Source organism: Apus apus, chromosome 1 (genome assembly GCF_020740795.1).
Source record: "Apus apus isolate bApuApu2 chromosome 1, bApuApu2.pri.cur, whole genome shotgun sequence".
In the NCBI taxonomy this organism is placed as follows: domain Eukaryota; kingdom Metazoa; phylum Chordata; class Aves; order Apodiformes; family Apodidae; genus Apus; species Apus apus.
The window spans coordinates 198,636,961-198,656,790 of record NC_067282.1 but is presented as its reverse complement, the minus strand read 5'-3'; the positions used below and the strand labels follow the sequence as shown (position 1 = coordinate 198,656,790).

Below are 19,830 nucleotides of genomic sequence, written 5' to 3'. Positions count from 1 at the left end.
AGAGTTTCCCTTCCAAGCTAGAGACAATTACCAACAAAACAGCAGCACCAACCACTGCAGCACCAAGCCGCATAAAGGGAGCCAGAGCTCATCATCAGCAGTCCTATTTCCTATAGAAAAAGCTCTAGAGCCAGAGCCTGCAATTGGCACAACCCCTGGGAAACTGGGGCAGTGAACTCCAGCAGAAGAACATTCCATGCATTCATACCCCCTTCCTCACTGCAGGAGCCTTGCTAATGTTTGTGTCTGTTATTCTGGGGCATGCCAATAATCTCACAGTCCTCACCTACTGAAACATGCTGTCCCGCTCCACCTTTAAACTTCCCCACATTCCCACAGTGAGATGGACATGCCTCTTATTCCAAGCACCTTAAACTCCAGGTAAGCTCATTTTAATCACATACGTGGAGGTTTTCTTCCCTTCCAATATTTTCAGTGAACGTAACATTAGAAGAGGCTAACATTTTTTCCTTTCTTAACCCGGACAAAACCTTTTTCCGCTAAGTACTTCATCAGAGGGCTGCTGCACAGCACCATTACTGGAAACAAGGGTTTATAATGGAAATGCTGATGTAACCTCAAAACACAGCACCAGGCTGCATGAAAACCCTGTCATGCTCCTGAAAAGAAAATGCATTTAAAATCTAACAGGCTCTACCATCATCTTAAAATGCACACACTACTGCTGCATCCTGCTTCATTAAATGGGGCTGGGAAGAGCAGCAAAGAACCACAGTCTCCCCTGACTTTGTATAGTACGTGGGCTCTTTACTACCAGCACCTCTGACCATCTCCATGTTAACAAGGAAAGGGAAGATAAAAATCTGCACTGAATTACAATCCAGATTTGTAATCACAAAGAGAATAAGGGGACAAAATTGGTGTGAACAGAAGTCAGTGTTGGAGGGTTCCTCTCACTACCTGTCCATCATACGCTTACTTATACTTTGTCTGGCATTAACATCTACTCATTTCTCTAGATCAGTGATTGTCATCATCCTCCTTCCCTTGCTATTATCAAACTAGCCTTCTGGGGAAGGTTTATCAGCTTCAATGAACACTGCCCACTGTACTTCACAAAATTAAGACACTAAATCACCACTACTCTCTGCACACAAGAGAGAAGTCCAAGCCAGGTGTAACAAGGGTATAATGATGCCATTTTATTAAATCAACAAAAGAATACTGAAGAGATGTCAACAAAACTTGGCCTTAGTGATCATATGAAAGTTAATAACCCTAGTAAATAACCCCAATGAGGACTGCTGTTACAAAGACAAAGATCTCCAAGAATTTAACATGAGGTAAGTTTTATGATTATTAAAACTCTACTTACACCTAAAGTGTTCTGGATTATTTAAGATTTATATAAGCGAGAGCCACGAGACCTCATTCCATCAGGAATATTCTGTAATAGCTGCTGATTCAGAGGCCATTAATTTACTTTGTGTTCAGAGTATGTACAATATACCATAAAACAAAATAATAAAAAGAGGTAAAAGTAAAGAGCTGATATGGCAAAAGACCCAAGCAGAACAAGAAAAAAAAATAAAGGATGTTTTAAAGACAAATAGTTCTGAAATTATAACTCCCAACTTCCCTATCACATTACTCCCTGCACTGCAGCTGAAACAAAGCAACGGAGAATAACAGGACCATGTTGCCTCTTTTGAAAGGAAAACTCCACCATCATGGAGAACTAATAAAGAGAATAAAAGCAACAGGCAAGACTATGAAAGCAGAGAATGAAAAGTAACAGTATCGATTCGAGTAGTTCATCTTTTATTCATGGATATTCTTTCCAATGGATACCATAGAAGCATTTTATGTTTAATAGGTGCCAACACTGTGCAAATGAAACCTTTTCTAAAATAAAGAATGACTTACTTGTAAGTATAGTAAAAAACCCTTTACCAAGACATAAAGTGGCTTCATTCCCCCAACCAATGTCTGCACAGAAGGATGTATGTGAGGCAGCAGAAATACACTTAAGTCCTTTACAATAATGTCATCATAGGAAACAGCCATATCACAGAAGTCAATGACTAAAATGAAGCGTGTACCACGTACAACAGAAGAAAACTTAACCTTCGTGAAAGCTCTTTGATATTGAAACAGTTTAACAGAAAGTGTGTGCTACAGATGCTGAAATGTTCTGTTGCTTTAAAGTGCAAAGCAAATGAAAATATGTTTTCATTTGATAACCCTGGTTAATTTGTCAGTGAACCTTGACTGCTCAGAGGAGAAGGCATGTGTATTATTAACTACCCTTCAAAAAGCTTCCAACTAAAAACTTCAGTTGGATACACAAGTCTCAGAGCCTTACGGAGACCAAAGGCTTCCTACTTCTCTCCTTTCCTACTCCAGCTTCTCATTTAAATACTTGCAATACTTATGTTCTGAGTACTTATCCCCAATTCAGTCTATTCTGCTACTTTAACTATAAAACCCTAATTCAGCTAACATTAAATCCCATTGGTAAACTACAAATTTTCATCCATAATTCATATGCAAACCAAGGCCTCTTTTGGTACCTTTTGCTTCAATAGCTCTCCTCCTTCCCCAGTCTCCATGATAAAGAACATCACTTGCCATTATTGTGCTTCCTAATCTTATTAGCAGTCTCTTCTTCAGTCTCCCATCGGTTAGGTTTTGTATTTAGATAAATGGCTTCAGATACTGCCTGGCAACAATTACAGCAATCCTACTGAGTTGGAACTGAAATTGCTGTTTAATCTACTGTGATTTTGTTGATATTAAATATTCAGATTAATAATAAACGTAGTGGTGGGGAAACAGTTACAGCTTTGGAAGGATGCAATGTATTTGATACCTGTTTCCTTTATTTACTGAGCAAACATGCAAAGAATCATGTGTTTTCCTCCAGTAAGCCAAAAAGCCACAGTAACTGAACGAGGAGCTTGTGCAGAAGTAAGTCCCTTTCCTGCCTCTGTGTCTTCTGTGCACCCATGTGTGCACTGCAGGATGCTGCCTGGAGATCAACACAGGGAAGCACAGGCTCAAGGAAATATCCCTTCTGCTTCCCTCAGAGATGCCATCCTTCACTTTTGCTTGGCTGCCCTTGGGCAAGAAAGTATCAGTCTTCCCTACAGAAGGGAGTGAGGAAGCAGACCGTTAATGAAGCCTTTCAAATGGCACTTGAAAAGCCCACCGGGTACTGGAAAGAGGCATGGGGATAGGATTGCCCATGTCCTTTCAGAAACCAGAGCCTCACTGGTCCAGCTGACCTATGTCCTCCAACTCAGCACTGAAGAACTACCCAAAATATGCATAAATAACGGGTCCATATCAGATGAATCTACAACCGTCTCATGCTGGTGAGAACAAGTCATCTCCTCCCCTGTACTACTCTGTCAGTAGTCACAGATGCTAAATATGATCTCAAATTGCAGCTGTTTTAATTTGCCTGAGACCCTTTGCAGAGCAGGCTGTATCTTGCCAGAACCTAACATTGGATCACCATTTATTGACCCTGATGGTGGTGAGAAAACCAAAGTTTTAAATGACCAACATAACCTTCACCTTTGAAATCTAATTCAGAACAGTTTTAAGACTTCCTTCTCATGAATAATCCCCTTTACCAAGACATCTGTTTGATTTAAGAAAGAAATGATAGCAAGCTTCAGTTTCCATAGTCACTTTTACCCAAGGTAAGTCCTTCCTTAACAGACCACAAAGATTCTTCATGATCTGCACATCTAGATATCTTCTTGCATGGCCAGGTGCAACTTCTGCATATGGGAATCTTGCAGACTATGGCTTTCAGTGGTCTACATCAGAAGCAAAGTACACACATGCTCAAAAGCTCATGCCTCCATTTTTCACTTCAGCTAAAAAGGATTCAACAAGACACAACAGACCAGGAAACACTGGAGTGGATTTGTATTCTACAAACGAATAAATGCTAAAAATGAAAATTATTTAAGCAGAAATCTTGACTGTTAAGTATTTGTGGCATTTTCTACGTTTCAGCTATTCTCTGCAGAAGGGTTGCTGCAACATGAGCCTTTTTGTTTGAAGGGGCAGATAAATCACACCACTAATTAGTCACATGTAACACACTTATTCAAATTCTTTATTACACAAGGAAAGTGACTCTTCTAACTTTCTAAGTGAACACATTTTCAGGTGTTATTCCTACCAAGGGTGCATTAAAAGATGTAAGAGAAGGCAGAGTAAGTCCACAAAACCATCAAAGCAAAACTGATTTTATATACTTAGAAACAAATCAGTTGAAGCAAGCAAGGCACAAAGACATTTTGTTTACGGATCAGATTTGCAAAATGAATTATTATCTAAAGTTAGCTATTGATTATTTTTGGTTCTGATTCTAGAACTAGTAGAGTTATCCTTTTCTATCTCAGTCATATTCCTGGCTCTTCAACACTTTCTCAGCTTTGGAATAACTACTTACTGAATTGAAATAACCACCTATTCAATTCATTGAATGAAATTTTAAAAGTCTCTGAATTTGATGTCAAACCTACTGTCAAATTTTGCTTGTTTCTCAAAAAAAAAAAAAAAGTTCCAACTTCTTAACCAGTAAATTTTAACAGGCACAAATATACAGGGCCGGGGGAAAAGCCTTAAAAAGCTTATATCAGGTTAAGTTAGACTGAATATTTCATTATGGCTAAACTACACATCTATTTTAAATTTACTTGTAAATAAAGGTTTTTTTCCCCATTACTTTCATCTTTCATACTTTCTAATTGATTAATGTTTCAATGTACACAACCCTAAAGACCTACCCCTATAAACATTAAACAAAATACTCAAAGAAGCTCTTACAGTGGACAAACCGAAATAATGGGATATTCCATTCTGAAACAGGTCTTTGCCAATTCTGAATTTATGGTTAGTGTTTAGGTCTTCTATCTCCCATAGAGAATCTAAAGTACACTCCTCTGACCTCATTTGGACAAGACCCATTCCTGTGCCACACCACCAGTACGGTGCTTGTAAAATAAGACAAAGGCACAAATATAGGGATGCTTCCATACCTCACTGAGTTCCCAGTTAAATAGCAGAGCAATGAAGACCACAGCAGTGCTTCTTTACCACACACCAGACACCAAGAGCAGAATCAGATTCTTGTCAGACTTACGTCCAGCAGAAAGTCTTCAGGCTCTGCTCACCTCCATTACTCTTTCCTGGAGAAATGGAAAACGATTTTTCAAGAGGCACACTGCCCCAAGAGCTAAAGTCTTCCTTTCCTTCCTGCCACAGCCCAGCTACCTGCGTTTGAGCAATGGCTGCTGCAGACAGAGGATGACCCCTCTTTCCTGTCGACCTTCTCTCCTCACCTTTACTGGCAACAACAGAAACCACCTGGCTGCTGGATCAGATAGCAGAAGCTGTCCTAATCACCCTGCAGCAGCAGCTGCCCCCTGCTTTCCCCCTCCCCTCTCTTTTGCCACCTCCCCACCTCAGCCCTGCTCCGGGGGGCTGGCACAGGAGTCAGTAATTGCACAGGACCTGCAAGAGGCACGCAGCTCCAGCTTGGGAGGTTTGGGCATCTAGAGCAGTCCTGCACTGAGGTGGAACCACCTTGTAATCTCAGCCTCTGTTGACTAAAATATAGAAAGCAAACAGGGTATTGTGTGCTTTTGTGCACACATCAGAAAAAAAGGAGGCAGAGATGGTCAAAAAGATACTGCTGCGTAAGTGACTGTAGGAGCTTTGGGCGCAAATGCAGAAGTGCCAGGGGGACACACCAGGGGCTTGCAAAGACAGCAGACAAGCAGGCAAGACAGGCATGTTACAGTGAGAGCAAGGATAGCAGCACTGCAATGGAGAAACTTGAACTGGTTTAACTGGGTCCTTCTTATAAAATAGTTATAAAAAGAAATGTGAGACGAGAGCACCAGTTGAAACTGGTGTGCTAATAAAACACAGGAAACCACTGATCTCAATAATAGTCATTTACTAAATGTGTACAAAGAAGTGAGTCTGCAGGGCTATAATATCTTCTTATTTCTCATTAATTGTTTTTTAAACATATACAGGTTCTTGTAAAAGTCAAACACAGCAATTGGAGAGAATACATACCTAAATTATTCTGCAGAGATCATGGCTTCGCTGACATTCTGTAAGCAGAACATACAAAAGCTTTTCCTGCATAAATTCAAGGCTGACCATTTAAAAAACCTGACAAAATAACTCAGGTATCACACCAGCTTGGAAGACAGGCATAACATCAGGAGTTCAAAGAAAAAAAACTCAAACATATACAATTAATTTTTTTCTTCACATGAATGACTGTGCAACTGTGGTCCCTTTAAACTTGAGCATCACTAACAGATTAGCCAGTAGCAGAGAAAGCCAAAAAGCAGAACAAGAATGAAGAAGAGATGGAATTCACTTAATGAGGTCTACAATAGATTCTGGCACATCTTTGCCTCAGGAAAAAATAAAAATAACAAAATTGAAAAGACACTTACCACAGGATTTTGCAAATACTGGTTGATACTTGCATACCACTCAGCCTGACATGCAGTTGCAAAAATTCACTCTATCTCATGAGATCACATGCAGGCACCCTAAGTTAAAATTTATGCAAGCTTTTGTCAGAACCAGTCAGATGTTTCCCTTTATTTCCACAGCTGCTGAAAAGCATTGTCACATCCTTACTCTATCATGTCCAGATTTCCCTGGCTTTTGAAATGATCCACGTTTCCTACGTAAAGCTTAAGCTGGAATGGATATTTAAGTCATTTCACAAGGAGTTAGGTTATACATCTCCCTTTATGAACAATTTAAATTGTTTGGATACAAAGCACTGTCTTTTTACCCCAAGATGCTACTCCAGCAGCAGTTAAGTAAATAATATGAAACAAAAACAGGGAAAGGAATCAAAGTGGTTTGTAACAAACACATAAAGGGGTTTGGTTTGTTTTCATGAAGTTCAAACAGAAGAAGCTTTATGACTCAAGTAAAAATGAGTGCAAAAGGATTTGGAGAAGGAAGGTTTCCATTAAAGAGATCGGAACTGGTTCAAGAGTAATTTGAGCTCCACATGAGCTCACTTTTCTCTGTGCCACAGTCAGCAGCAAAGCAAAAACTTCTCAAAACACAGGAGGGAGCCGATGACAGATGAGAGGGCAAGAGGCAACGGTGGGGGCCATCTCTGAAATAATTGCTAGCACTGTATTTCAGTTTGCTACGAAAGAGCCTTCCCCACATTTTCAAAGCTGCAAACATAAACAGCACTTAAAAGTAAATTTAACTTGAGTGGTGAACCAAGCAATGAAAAAAATGGGCTAGAAGAAAATGATGGATTTTCCTGTGCTCCAAGGAGCACCCCTGTGAAGTCCTGGCTCTCAAGAGTTTCCCACTTCACGGTCACCAGGGCTCTCCATCTGTAGCAAGTGGGATATAAGGATGTTTCCTTTCCCCTCACCCTTTGCTGGCTGTCACAAGAGGCTGCTGTCAGCTGTGAAAAACCTGTCTCTGGGACATGGAGAAGTTGTAAGGCAGCTCAGGACAGCTAATATGCAGTAAGTTTCAACTGCTTTAGGGGTCCAGGAGAGAAACCCTGGCTTAGTGAGTCATCCACCACCTGCACTTCCTGTAAGTCAGTTTTGATTAACAGCAAGTTTGTTTCTTTTATTATTTTTTAATAGTGAGAAGCAGCTACTAAAAATGCCATCTTGCAACAACTACACCAATGAAGAGCCAAGCCAGGAGAGACTCTGACAGTGTCTGCAATTTCTGGGAAATGGCCAGCCAATGAGCAAGCTCAGATCAGGCTCAGCAGTGGGTAATGTTGCCTGGCGTTCATCCTTGGCTGCCACCATTCACATTGTGCAAGGGCAACCGAAGCTCAGTCCCACCTGCTCCTGCAGCAGGTAATGTGGGTGACCCTCTGGAGAGAGTGCCCCACAATCCCCCAGCAGTGACCCACGGGAGGATGCTCTGGGGAGAATCACACCAAACCTGCAGCTGACAGGAGTGAGGTGCCGGGGCCACAGTTCATGCCTGGGGTGGTGCTGCCCTCCTGCAGTATGGGATGGCACCGGGAACCGCTGCCACTTTGGCTCCGACGGCTGGACTCTGGAAGGACACAGTGACACATGATCCATGCCTGGAGGGGAGCTAACAAACAGGCTTCATCTCAGGCAGCACAACAAGTCTGACAGCTCAACCTTCCACCCGCAGATGTGCAAGTAATCAGCTCAGGGTTAGGATTTGCAGGTGAACATAATCAGCTGAGCCTGAAGATTAGAGATACAAAACCGGGACAAAAGGTGAAGCAAAGCAGCCTTGATTTGTTGTTTTCCTTCTCACTACTCACCACTGTAACTGCATCCCAAAGAACAGCCACCTGCAGGCGGCGCTGACAAGTCCTTCCTTCCCTTCTGGAGACCTGGGCAGGCAGTTACTGGTCTCCAGAAAGAAAGTTGAGAACTACCCAAAACTTCGCACAGGTTTGGAGCAGGAAGGTTCATTTCCCCTGAGGGAAGTAAGCCGAGCCTCCATCTGCGTTGGCAGCTCAGCTGCCCAATACCTGCTCATACAGTTTAAATCCTGACTGACTGGCTTGAGCAGCACTTGCAGAAGGACCTCACATTAGCAGGAACCATGGTAATGACACAGGAGGGGGCAAGGCACAGGCTTTGCTGAAGAGGAATTTCCCTCTCCAAGGAATTCTGCAGGTGGCATCCCACATATTGTGGTAAATCAAGACAACCCTGAGCAGACCTTACAGGCAAAGTCAATCAAAGTCCTCCTGCAAAGTCCATACATTGATTTTGTGTATGCAAAGGTGATACTAAACACAGATTGGCTTGACAAATGCAACTCTTTAAGACACCTGTGCAAACAGCAAATGTAGGGAACCATGTAACATGAATAACCAAGATTTATTTGGATACAGAGACTCACTAGCTAATTTATCTTCAGATTTACTGTGGGATGGAAATATAAATGGAAACATAAATATTTTTTATAACATGTAATAATGACTTAAGACAGCCTTTCTGATTTTTGTTTATGACATGGGTAAGAGGCCAGACACTGCATTTAGGTAATTAAAGTTATATTGATAGTAGTAAGTAGTACATTTCTGACATTCTTCTTCCCCCCACCCTGTACAATGTGGTCCTTAGCCTTCCTTTTATCACAGAATCACAGAATTGTGCCAGTTGGAAGGGACCTCTAGAGGTCATCTAGTCCAACTACTTAAAAGAGTCTGGCTCCATCCTCCTTGCACCCACCCTTTAGATACTATAGAATCATAGAACTATTCAGGTTGGAAAAGACCCTTGGGATCACCGAGTCCAACCATCATCCCTACTCTACAAAGCTCTCTCCTTAACCATACCCACCAACACCACATCCAGACGACCCTTAAAAACATCCAGGATTCCACTAGCCTTCTTGGCAACAAGGGCACTTTGCTGGTTCATGGATAATTTACTATCTACCCGGACTCCCAGGTCCTTCTCCTCAAAACGGCTTTCCAGCAGGTCCACCCCTAGCCTATATTGGTGCATAGGGTTCTTCCTCCTCAGATGCAGGACTCTACACTTGCCCTTGTTGAACCACATTAAGTTCTTCCCTGCCCAGCTCTCCAGCCTGTCCAGGTCACACTGGATGGCAGCACAGCCCTCTCAGCTTGGTATCATCAGTGAACTTTGAGGATATACTCTGTCCCCTTGTCCAGGTCATTGACAAATATGTTGAATAAAGACCAGACCCAGTATTGACCCCTGGAGGACACCAGTGGTTACAGGCCTCCAACTTGACCCTGCTCCATTAATTACAACCCTCTGAGTTCTGTCACACAGCCAGCTCTCAGTCCACCTCACTGTCCACTCATCTAGCCCACACATCCTGAGTTTCCTAATGAGGATGTTATGGGACACAGTGTCAAAAGCCTTGCTGAAGTCAAGGCAGATGACATCTGCTGCTCTCACCTCATCCAGACAACCAGTTCTGTACGATAACAGAAGAAAATTAAAAAAACAGCCCACACCAAAAACCCCATATATGACTTCCTTCCAGATCCAAATAAAAAAGCTACTAAAATAAATCAATAAAATATACCCCAAATTCGTAATTCAATATAGCAATCCCCATAGAAAGAATAACATGCAGATGAAACAGGCAAGAACCTTGCCTAGGCTGTTAAGGGAAAATGCTGTATTAAAAGGTAAGTTTTAAATAGAGACTGGAGGCAGGAAAAAAAAAAAAAAAAAAAATCCTTATACTCTGAATGCTGGCCAAATGTATCAACCCTTGTTATATTTGTTTTTCATGTGTTACTCACTATGAATGTTCCTGCACTGGGAAGAACACCAGATAAAACATGTGGTTATTGGCCAGCAGACATAATATAGCTAGAACACAAGCTCAGATCTGCAGCAGCTTTCCTCAGTAAGTATTTCCTATTTAAGCAAAGATTGATCCTACATGATGTGATAAGCCACAGATACAAAGAAATTGCTTTACAGTATGATCCTTGACTGTAAAAAACACGAACAACCCCAAAACCAGCCAACATCTATTAATTGTGGGCTTACTGAGTTTCATACTACCATTTCCATTTCATGTAAAACTAACTCTAATCTTTCTGGGATACAACCCAGCAGTATGTTGAATTCAATGCCTAGCCTACCAAATCAAAGGCCTGAAGCCAATGTACAAATACATAACAATTTGAAATAAAAATGTTCCTATCCATTCTAATTTTCAAGACTTTGCAGTTCACATGCCACTGACTTGCAGGAATAGTTCATTCAGTTACAAAAAGCTTCTAGAAGGAAGTGCTAAATGAACATTACACCTTTATAGCTGTATAACCAAATAAGGGGACTGAAATACATAGGGTTTTTTCCCCCCATCTTTAGCTTCAAAAAAATTTTCATGTGGTTCACTGGTCAGAAAGTTAGCAAGAATGAAAGTGTACCAACAATTCCTCATCTCAGCTACCCACCAAATGACAGTTAAACAGAGCTGAAGGAAATCGATGCGGTTTGCTTACACAAGAGGCTTTCCAAATAGGTAGCAACCATATTTAGACATGTTAAGCAATCAGACAAGAAAAAGACAGAATCTAGGACACTATTCTGATACCCCCACCTTATTTAAAACAGCAAAACCAGACTGCAAGAGCTGGGCTACGAGAGCAACCACAGGGAGTTCCCTCTGTGCAAAGTTATACTGCAAAAACAAATCCAGAGAGACTGCTTCATGACCAAGAGGCAAATACAGGATTAAGTCAGCTATTTAACTTAAATGACTCTCTTAGATTTCTTATATGATAACTTAAATGTGCACCTGTACCCCACCTCATCAGACTTGGCTGGTTTCAGCCAAGTTTTTAAAAGGTTTCAAGCCTAAAAATTAAAAAACTGCCCTAAATTTCCTGTGAACTGGTGGCTGACTAATGAAATACTCCAGCCAGGAGTCCAGGCTCTGACAGGGCTCGTTCCAGTGTTGCTAGAGGGTAACAGCTGCAAGTAACAGCCCTTGGAAGCATGTTAAAAAAACCCAAACAAACATGGAAGGCAAAATTGCAGGATCCCCACTTGGACTACATGTCACCTGGATGACAACAGGGATTTAGTTACGCAGCACAGAAGAGTTCAAGCTTGTGATGCCGGTGTGAAAGATTCTTGCAGGTCAGCTAGAAAGTTTACAGCTTCAGTTTGTAGCAGAAATACAGATGATACAAAGAGATGCATGACAATGATTTTCTTCAGTTATCTAGCATTTAATTTTCCATGCAGTCGGACTCATTTTCTTCCCCAATCAAGAGACTAGATCAAATTTTATCTAATATGATGATGTAAAGGTCAAGTCTAATGTACCTACCTGCCTGTAAAAGTAAAAAAAAAAAAAAAAAGAAAAAGAAAAAAGCCCCCAGAACCCAAACTATTCCAGCTGTAAGTACAAAGACCTCTGCTATTAGGAAAAACTTTAGAATAAACATCACTGTGATGAGCATGATAAAAATTTCAGATTCTTGCAAGAACCATTTTTGGTCATTTTACAAAGTTCATGTCATTTTCCAATGACACAACTGACACCTGTAATCTAAAGCATCTTTAGATTTGCAGGGGAGAAAAAAAAATAAACAAAAACCAAATAAAACAAAACACACACAAAAAAAATTTTAACAAATTGTCATATATGGGATAATGGAACAACAACCCTGCTGCAGTGATAATAAACCCAGTTTAATCCCATGCCAGTTACTGAGTTGAGGACAAGTCCTAAGTCTGAAAGTCTTTCCAGTTACTGTCTACTTCACTTTTGCTTGTTTTGTTCATGCTTAGAGCAGAATCAGGCACAGACCCAGCTGCAGTCCAGTATCATCATTTGGCTCTGGAAAACACAGCCTGTACAATGCCATGAAGCTTTGCTTTGTGCTTTATGCCTATGAAAAGCAACACATGAAGTCCAGAAAAGGGCTGGGGAGAAGCCTAATGCCACCACGAGTAACATCTGCAACTCAGCCTGCTTTTACTGAGTGCACACACAGGTGTACACCTTAGCCTGATTTCAGCCTTTAACTTCTGAAGTTACGTTTTCAGTTTCAAAGCAGCTGGCCCTTAATAAAAAGTTTTATACAATTAAGAAACACGGCTCAGGCAAAAGGGGGGAAGAATTGCACTGTAAATTCAAGATGTAGAAGCTATTTCCACCAGAAAACAAATTAAAAAAATTCACAGTAGAGACTAAAATGTTAGAGTTGAGAGGAAGATAACAGAAAAAGTTGATTGTTTAAGCTGACCACCCTACATTTGAATAGTATGTTGATATTGCCACTCCAATGCCAAACCAACTCTGTAAACTTCAAGCCTTACACTCAATTATAAACCCTAGGCAAAGATAAAGAAAGCCCTTTTAAAATTCTCTTCTATTCTCCTGCCATTAAAGACTTCAAAGTAATAACACTTAAATCTAGTCTAGGCTTTAAATGTCCCAAACTTTAATGATTCAAGCTTTTAAACTTTCATTCATCCACTCTTCATTCAACAACTGGTTTACACAGAGATTTCTAAGTTGCTTTAAAGAGCACCATGGCTCACTGTAAGACCTTTTGGTTCTCTAGCATGCACTATCACTTATTTACATTAGGTTTTCCTTTAGTCAAGTGCTAGCTAGTTCACATTCACACCAAATGCAAGTAAACAAGACAGTTAAGGCAAAGGAACCCAATTTAAACAACATTTAGTACAGCAGACATTTAGAATATCAGACAACCAAGAGAAGTTTGCTTTGGTTTTCAACTTACCATGTTTACAAACAGAGTTATCATTAAGAAAGTCTGCAATTGCTTAAACTTATACAGAAATGCCACAAAAAACCCTCTCTCGATTTTCATCAGTGACACAAAGGCAGTGACTGAAACCCTGGGTACTGCAATTAACTATTTCCAAATGTATCCCCAGAAAAGGGTGGGGGAGGAAGGCATCTCAAACCCTGTTACAGGATCACACTGTTCTCTACCATGCAAAAACACTAAAGTGATTCAGTAACTGCCAGAGTGCTACTACCCCTCCAGGGGCAATTTAGATGCTGCCACCCCTCCAGTGGGCAACTCAGAGAAGCAAGCAAGCATTGAGCTTTAAGATGCATCATCCTTTCCATTAAAACATAAGATAAAGGTCATGACCCGTGTCATCCAGAGAATTTACCAAAAGCAAAGAAATGTTAATTCTATGCTCAGCCCAAATTGTAAAGAAAATTAGCATTTGACCAGGACAGCAGGAAAACTGCAATTTAATGAAACTGCAGTTAGTGACATCCCATAAAATTATGCCAATCACTTGTCTTCGAGTCAGCTCCATTTCTACGTTTAGTACAACTGCTTCAGGTGACTCACACCAATATCACCCTGGGAGATAAGTAACAGAAATCTCTAGCATGATTTTGCTGCAGCTTTTCAAGATGAAATGTAATTTACCTGATGCTCCTCATTTGAACTTCAATGATTTGAAAATTTAATTTGCATTCCAATTTGTCTTTAGGAATTTTCTCAGAAGGTTATTGGGGTAATGTAAGATACACAAAACTGACAAGTACGGTAATGATCATGGTCTAACCAGACCCTGTTTTCACGAAGAAGCAGCTTTTCAGGCTGCCTAAAGGCTACTTGCCTAAAGGCTTTTATGGACAGATGATTTCTATATTGGGGTAGTGAGTTTATTCTTGACATACAAAGTTTATATAATCTTTTCATTATGTTTCCTTTTGCAGTGTTTCATCCTGTTTGTTTTTCTCTTTTTTCAAAGTCTCAAGTCCAAATTCTATCCTTGTACTAATTAGTTATAGCTGCAGGCAAGTCAACTCAGCCTTTGTTTCCTACTCTGTAAAAGAAAAGAGAATAATAAATATTTATCTACATTAAATAGATATTGGAAGGATTTGTTTACCCTGACACAGTTTGTTTTTCAAATACAAGACTCTACAAAATCCTAAGCAGAAAATACCTCATTTAGCCACATTAACTGGAATGATTGTGGTTTTTGCAAATGGCTTGTTGAGCTTTCCTATTCTCTCTTTTCTAAAGGATACCATTTCCTACAGCACACTTCTAAGTTTCCCATTTAGCAAACCATGGTAGTCTAAGCTGAGTTTGTAACATCTTAACTATGGCAGTTGTTTTGTTGTTGGGTTTTTTTTTGTTTGGTTGGGTTTTTTTAAAGAAGCAGTACATTGATTACAAAGAGAATTAACCTTGGGAATCTGAATGGCTGCATTTAGAGTACAGAATTTTTTTCCAACACCCTTCCTGAGTGAAAATACCCAGTAGGGATGGTGGCACGAACTCCTTATTTCACTGCTTTTGTAGTAATGAGCAATCTTTGATATTCAATGTTTTGTTGACTCATATATGTAAGCTGGTGTCATCTAAATCCTATCTTTGCCTGACTTCATAGCACTCTAAACATCTGCACATAGACAGTAAAGTAACTCTATCTCTGGGCTGTTTCAGCAGTCAATTCATAGGATTCCCGTTAGAAACAAAAAATACCCTAAACCAAAGTATGATTCTTGAGATAAAATAAAGATGAATCTCATCCTGTGAAGCATCAAACCTGAACAAGACATCAGCAGAGGTTTCTTCATCATTAAAGATAAAAAAAGGAATAAATTAACCCACCAGTGGCTCAAACTTTAATACTTAATTCTCCTAGCCCTGATATTTCTCATAATAAAGAGATTAACATCCAAGACTAAAATGGAAGGAAGAGTTTGAAATGATCCTACAGAGCAGTCATTTGATGAAGCACCTTTTTATCGATGTTCAATTTGATGGAACTCCTCATTAGTTCAGTTTCAGTCAATGTTGGAAGGAACAGGGTCTTTGATAGTACACACTCCTCTACCTTAAAGTGAATTCTAAACTCTTGCCCTTCAATGTACAGAACAGGCATTAGTAATGCAGCCTTCTCCCTGTATGCTACCAGATGATGGCAGTCAAAAGAATTAAGCATTAAAACTTTCCATAACTACAGAAAATAAACACAGCAAACTAAAACAGGTGACAGCATTGTGCCTCAGCACTGCTAGAGAGCCCTTTTCCTGTCAAAATTCTGAGGGAGAAAAGAAGAAGAAAAATAAAAAGGGTCCAAAAACCAGTTTTACTGAAATGGGGATGCTTCAGCAATTAAGAATTTTGTACAGAAGACATCAAGGCCTTCATTAGCAGAGCATTATAAAACCTGGGCATCCTTCTGGGTGCAAAGCTAAGCACATCACTGAGTGAGCTCGCACAACCTCAGCACTGCAGAAACAAGAGCCTTGCCCATGCAGAGGCACTCAGGCCACTGGAAAACAAAACAATAGTTGACATACTTATTTTCTAACCTGATCTGCTAACTTGTCCTCACATCCTCCAGCAAGGAAAATTTATTTTAATCTTATTACATGCTACATTGCAAAAAAAATTTAAAAATCAATCAAAGTCATTACAAATGCAGTAAACTTCTGGGTTTACAAAAAACTTTGAGTGCACAGAATGTTTGTACAATTAGGAAAAGGATATAGCATATAACACAGTCAATTGATGACTCCAACATCTCCCTCTTTTTCCTCAGTTTCATCAGTCACTAACTACAGAGAAAGTAAGACAGGACCAAGAAACCAGATTTGAGCTTCTCCAAAAGTGACTGTTCTGATACAATGGCATCTGTAACACTTGCTTCAGCCTTTTAAAGTAAATCCTTCACCTGAGACTGATTGGACATTCAGAAACTACAGTGTTCATAACAAGCTCCAAGGCTGGCCTTCTAGTTGCTGGAACTTCAGAAAAATATTTCTGTAAATCTTTTTGATAGGATATAGCTTCTCACCAGGAGATACACGCTTTCTGCTTTCCAGAGACATTGAATTTCTTGGAATTCTAAAGCTAGCTTTTAAGGTATTTCCTGAAAAAGTAAGAATACATCGCTTGTATTTTGCATAAGTATTTTATGACTCGTTCAACCTTCTTGTACTTAAAAGAAGAAATAAGAGTAATAAGTGTGTTTAGACTGTTTTTGGAGAGCCACTCTGCTCCCTACAGCTGCTATCATGGTAACAAATAGCACACACAGGAAAACCCCATGCACAGCCAGGGCTTCCTTCCAGAATACTCAGGACACCTGAGTATTTCTGATCAGTAAACACCTCACTGCACTGCTCACTATGACAAAGGACATAGGAGAAAGGTGGGAGAGCAGCATGACAAGCTGTGCTTGCTGCTCCTCCCTACCCTAGCAGCCACCTGCTCAAAGTCATCTCTTCACCTGGCAAAACCTTCTGCCAGCACTGCTGGGAAGTCAGGTACAATCCACAGCGCTGCTGTTTGCTTCTGCACGTTACACAGGAGGGCCTCAAAGGTACTTCTGAGGCTTGGAAGAAATTGTTGGTTTACTTTTAGAAATACAAAAAAAAAACCGCCTCCCACCCCAAGAAAATCCCAAAATCATAGTGACTCTTTCCTCATTCTTTCCTCCATCCTCTTAAGACACTTAAACCTGGCTATAAATTTCTGCCCGGCTGTTTTCAGAGAGCAGCAGTGATGTGCCAGGTATCGCACAAGTTAGTAATACACATGTGTTCTGATCCCCATCCTTAAGTGCTCTGTTCAGCTACAGGTACACTCCACCCGTCTGACAGCATAAACTCCAGCTCCCCTGGAATCTTTTCAGCTTGTTTAGAAGCATCCAGCACAGGCACTGGCCTAGATCAGGAGTACAGTTATCCACACAAGAATGGTTTTGACCCACTTCTCATCACATCATCTTGGCTGCTCAGAGCTGTGAATTCTGTTTTATTATTAGCAGCAGAACAAAAGCCTGTGTATATACATGAGGTCTTATGAATGCCCATTCACTGTACAGGCAAGGAATGAAAAGAATCGTTCTATTATTTCCCATCATCTTCCTCCTCTTGCCAACCCACCAAAAGACCCACTAAATGCCATTGCTGTAGAAATACCTTTGACTGGCAGTGTTTGGCTCCCATTCAGAGCAGACACCACAGGACCTGGCAAGTTCCTTAGTACCAGTGGGCACAAGCACAGTGAACCGAACAACCTTTTAAGATGGACACAAGAACTGTTAATATTCAAGTAAGTTTCTCTTGACACAATAAAAAACAATTTCAAGACAGTTTTCCCGTCCTAAAATATACTATACTACAAGGTGAGGGACTGCTTCAACCCAAGTCAAACATAAAGGCCCCTTCAGAAGCATTTGCAGGTTTTGGATCTGCAGCTTACAGGAAAGATTAATAAATCCTGGGTACAAGGTAAAAAATAAGATCCATCCCACTACAAGAAGCAGTAAGGTTGCTGTCCAGGCCATTAAAGCACACCTTATAGCAAGAACATATGTCATGTTTCACCACTGCAAATAAAGTTCTCTACAGGACTCTAATGCAGCTCATACAGAGGGTAGCAAATGCAAGAGACTAAGACTTGCTGAAGGACAACAGAGAGGTCCTGCAAGCACATACATTGCCTGAAATTGCAGTAAAAATGTAAAAATAAAGAAATCGATCTCATAGAAAATAAAGTTGTCCCACTGTTCCTAAAAGACTATGCTATTCCTCTCTCTGAAGAAGAGCAGGTATTTGCACAAAATGCAATCTTCTGGCTTCACGTTGCCAGAGAAATTTAAAAAATGTAAGCAAATCCAGGAGTTTTGCTCTAGGATAAATAAAGCTAAATAAGGCAAAGGTTATTGCCTTTCTCCTCCCTGCTGTCATCATGATACTAGGATCCTTGTCCCACCTAAACTGATGATCTGCTGAAGACTCAATTAACTCCAAGCCAGACTGGATCTATACTAGAAAGCAACCTGTGTGAAGTCACCACAAAACCTGCCCTTTAGCTATAGACCCTCACTAAAAAACTAGACTAACTACTCCTTTCAAATGTTACTTTGAAATGTGATACAGATCAGTGGACAGAGCATTGTACACAATTGCTCCAAAATCTTTGTGGCTTATTCTTCTATAGACACAACTTGGAAACGCTTCTCTCCCACCTGTGAGTTTCCTGCCCTTCATTGCACAAAACCTGTAGCATTGGTCTAAACACAATAAGTAGGCTGCCAGCTCGAAATATGTTTTGAAACTCAAAACTATGACAGTTTGCAATTACAAAGTCAACTACCAAACACAGTGCTGCAAGGAAAAGTGTCACTTCAGACTGCAGTTTTTCCCAGTGTGACAGGACACAGAGGTAGCAGGTATCCTCTGCTAGTTTTGAGTTATATAGAAACGGGAAGAAAAGGTTCTGTTTGACCACATCCTTCCCCTTCTTGCAGATGTCAGTGTTCCCTGCTCACAGAATCCCTGTAAGATTTCTGCCACATGACAATTGCCACACTCACCTCCCCACTGTCATGCAACACACACAGCCCTTTGCCCCAACATCCTGAAGCAGAAGAGTCTTTGCAGAGCAGAAGATCAGCTGCCCCTTTAGAAATAACCTTCAAAAAGAAGCAGGACCCTGGTTTGTCAGGCTGGGGATCTGCACTTGAAACATCTCAACTAGCTTCTGGGGTCACAAAGAGGCAGTCCTGGTGTTGCCACGACCCTCCTGGCTCCATAAAGCCTTTACTTCCCTTCCATTGCTGACAGACGAAGCAGGTGACCAGTAATTGCATCACAGTCAGGTAACCAAAATTATTTTCATACCATACCTTGAGGACCATGCCTCTTACCTTCGTTCTTCTCTTTTCCCTTCCTTCATCTGGGAGAAGTTATTTCACTTCAACACTAGCCAATAGTTCAGGAGACATGAGTTCAAGTTCTTGCACCACTACATAGATCCTGTGTAGTCACGGCCAACCTATTTACTTTCTTGTGCTTTTATTCCCCAGCTTCAAAGGGAAGGTGTCTTCCCCACAGTGGGAAGATGCAGCACCTTTCTACTTCATCGTAGTTTTGAGAGGATTAATATAAATGAAGCACACACAGAGTTAACCCTGACAAGAACACACAAGATGTGGAAATAAGAAATATCACTGAGAAATGTAGTTCTAGCCACATAATTTACATTTTTCCTAAAAAATAAAACACTATTCCAGTCACATTTGCAGCTCTGTGTTCAGGCTAGCATGTTTGCACCTATGTTAAGCTGCAAACAATACTTCCACTGATACTCATAAACCAGAATAAACTTTATACTAGTCACTGCACTGAAAAAGCAATAAGCACTTATTCCCCTCCAAAGTCATACAATCTGTGGATCTTGCACTTTGATGCTTGCTTTTTGTGGAAGTGTCAGAACTGAATCAGCTGTGAGTTGTGTCTGGCGTGTTCTTTTTATGTACTTGTGAGATGCAAATAGATCCAAAG

General features: G+C 40.6%; 1 protein-coding gene across 4 annotated transcripts in view; it reads right to left on the bottom strand.

Moving 5' to 3' along the window:
* Positions 1-19,830, bottom strand: part of FAM107B (family with sequence similarity 107 member B) — a 128,497-nt gene that overhangs the window by 37,624 nt on the left and 71,043 nt on the right. The window contains exon 1 of one of the 4 annotated variants that reach the window (XM_051644089.1): positions 7,960-7,979. The exons of 2 other annotated variants lie outside the window; for them this stretch is intronic. The gene's annotated coding sequence lies outside the window, so the exon portion shown is untranslated. Of the gene's footprint in view, positions 1-5,024; positions 5,047-7,959; positions 7,980-19,830 lie in introns of those variants that run through there. One more of the 4 variants, XM_051644091.1, reaches the window with a different exon arrangement.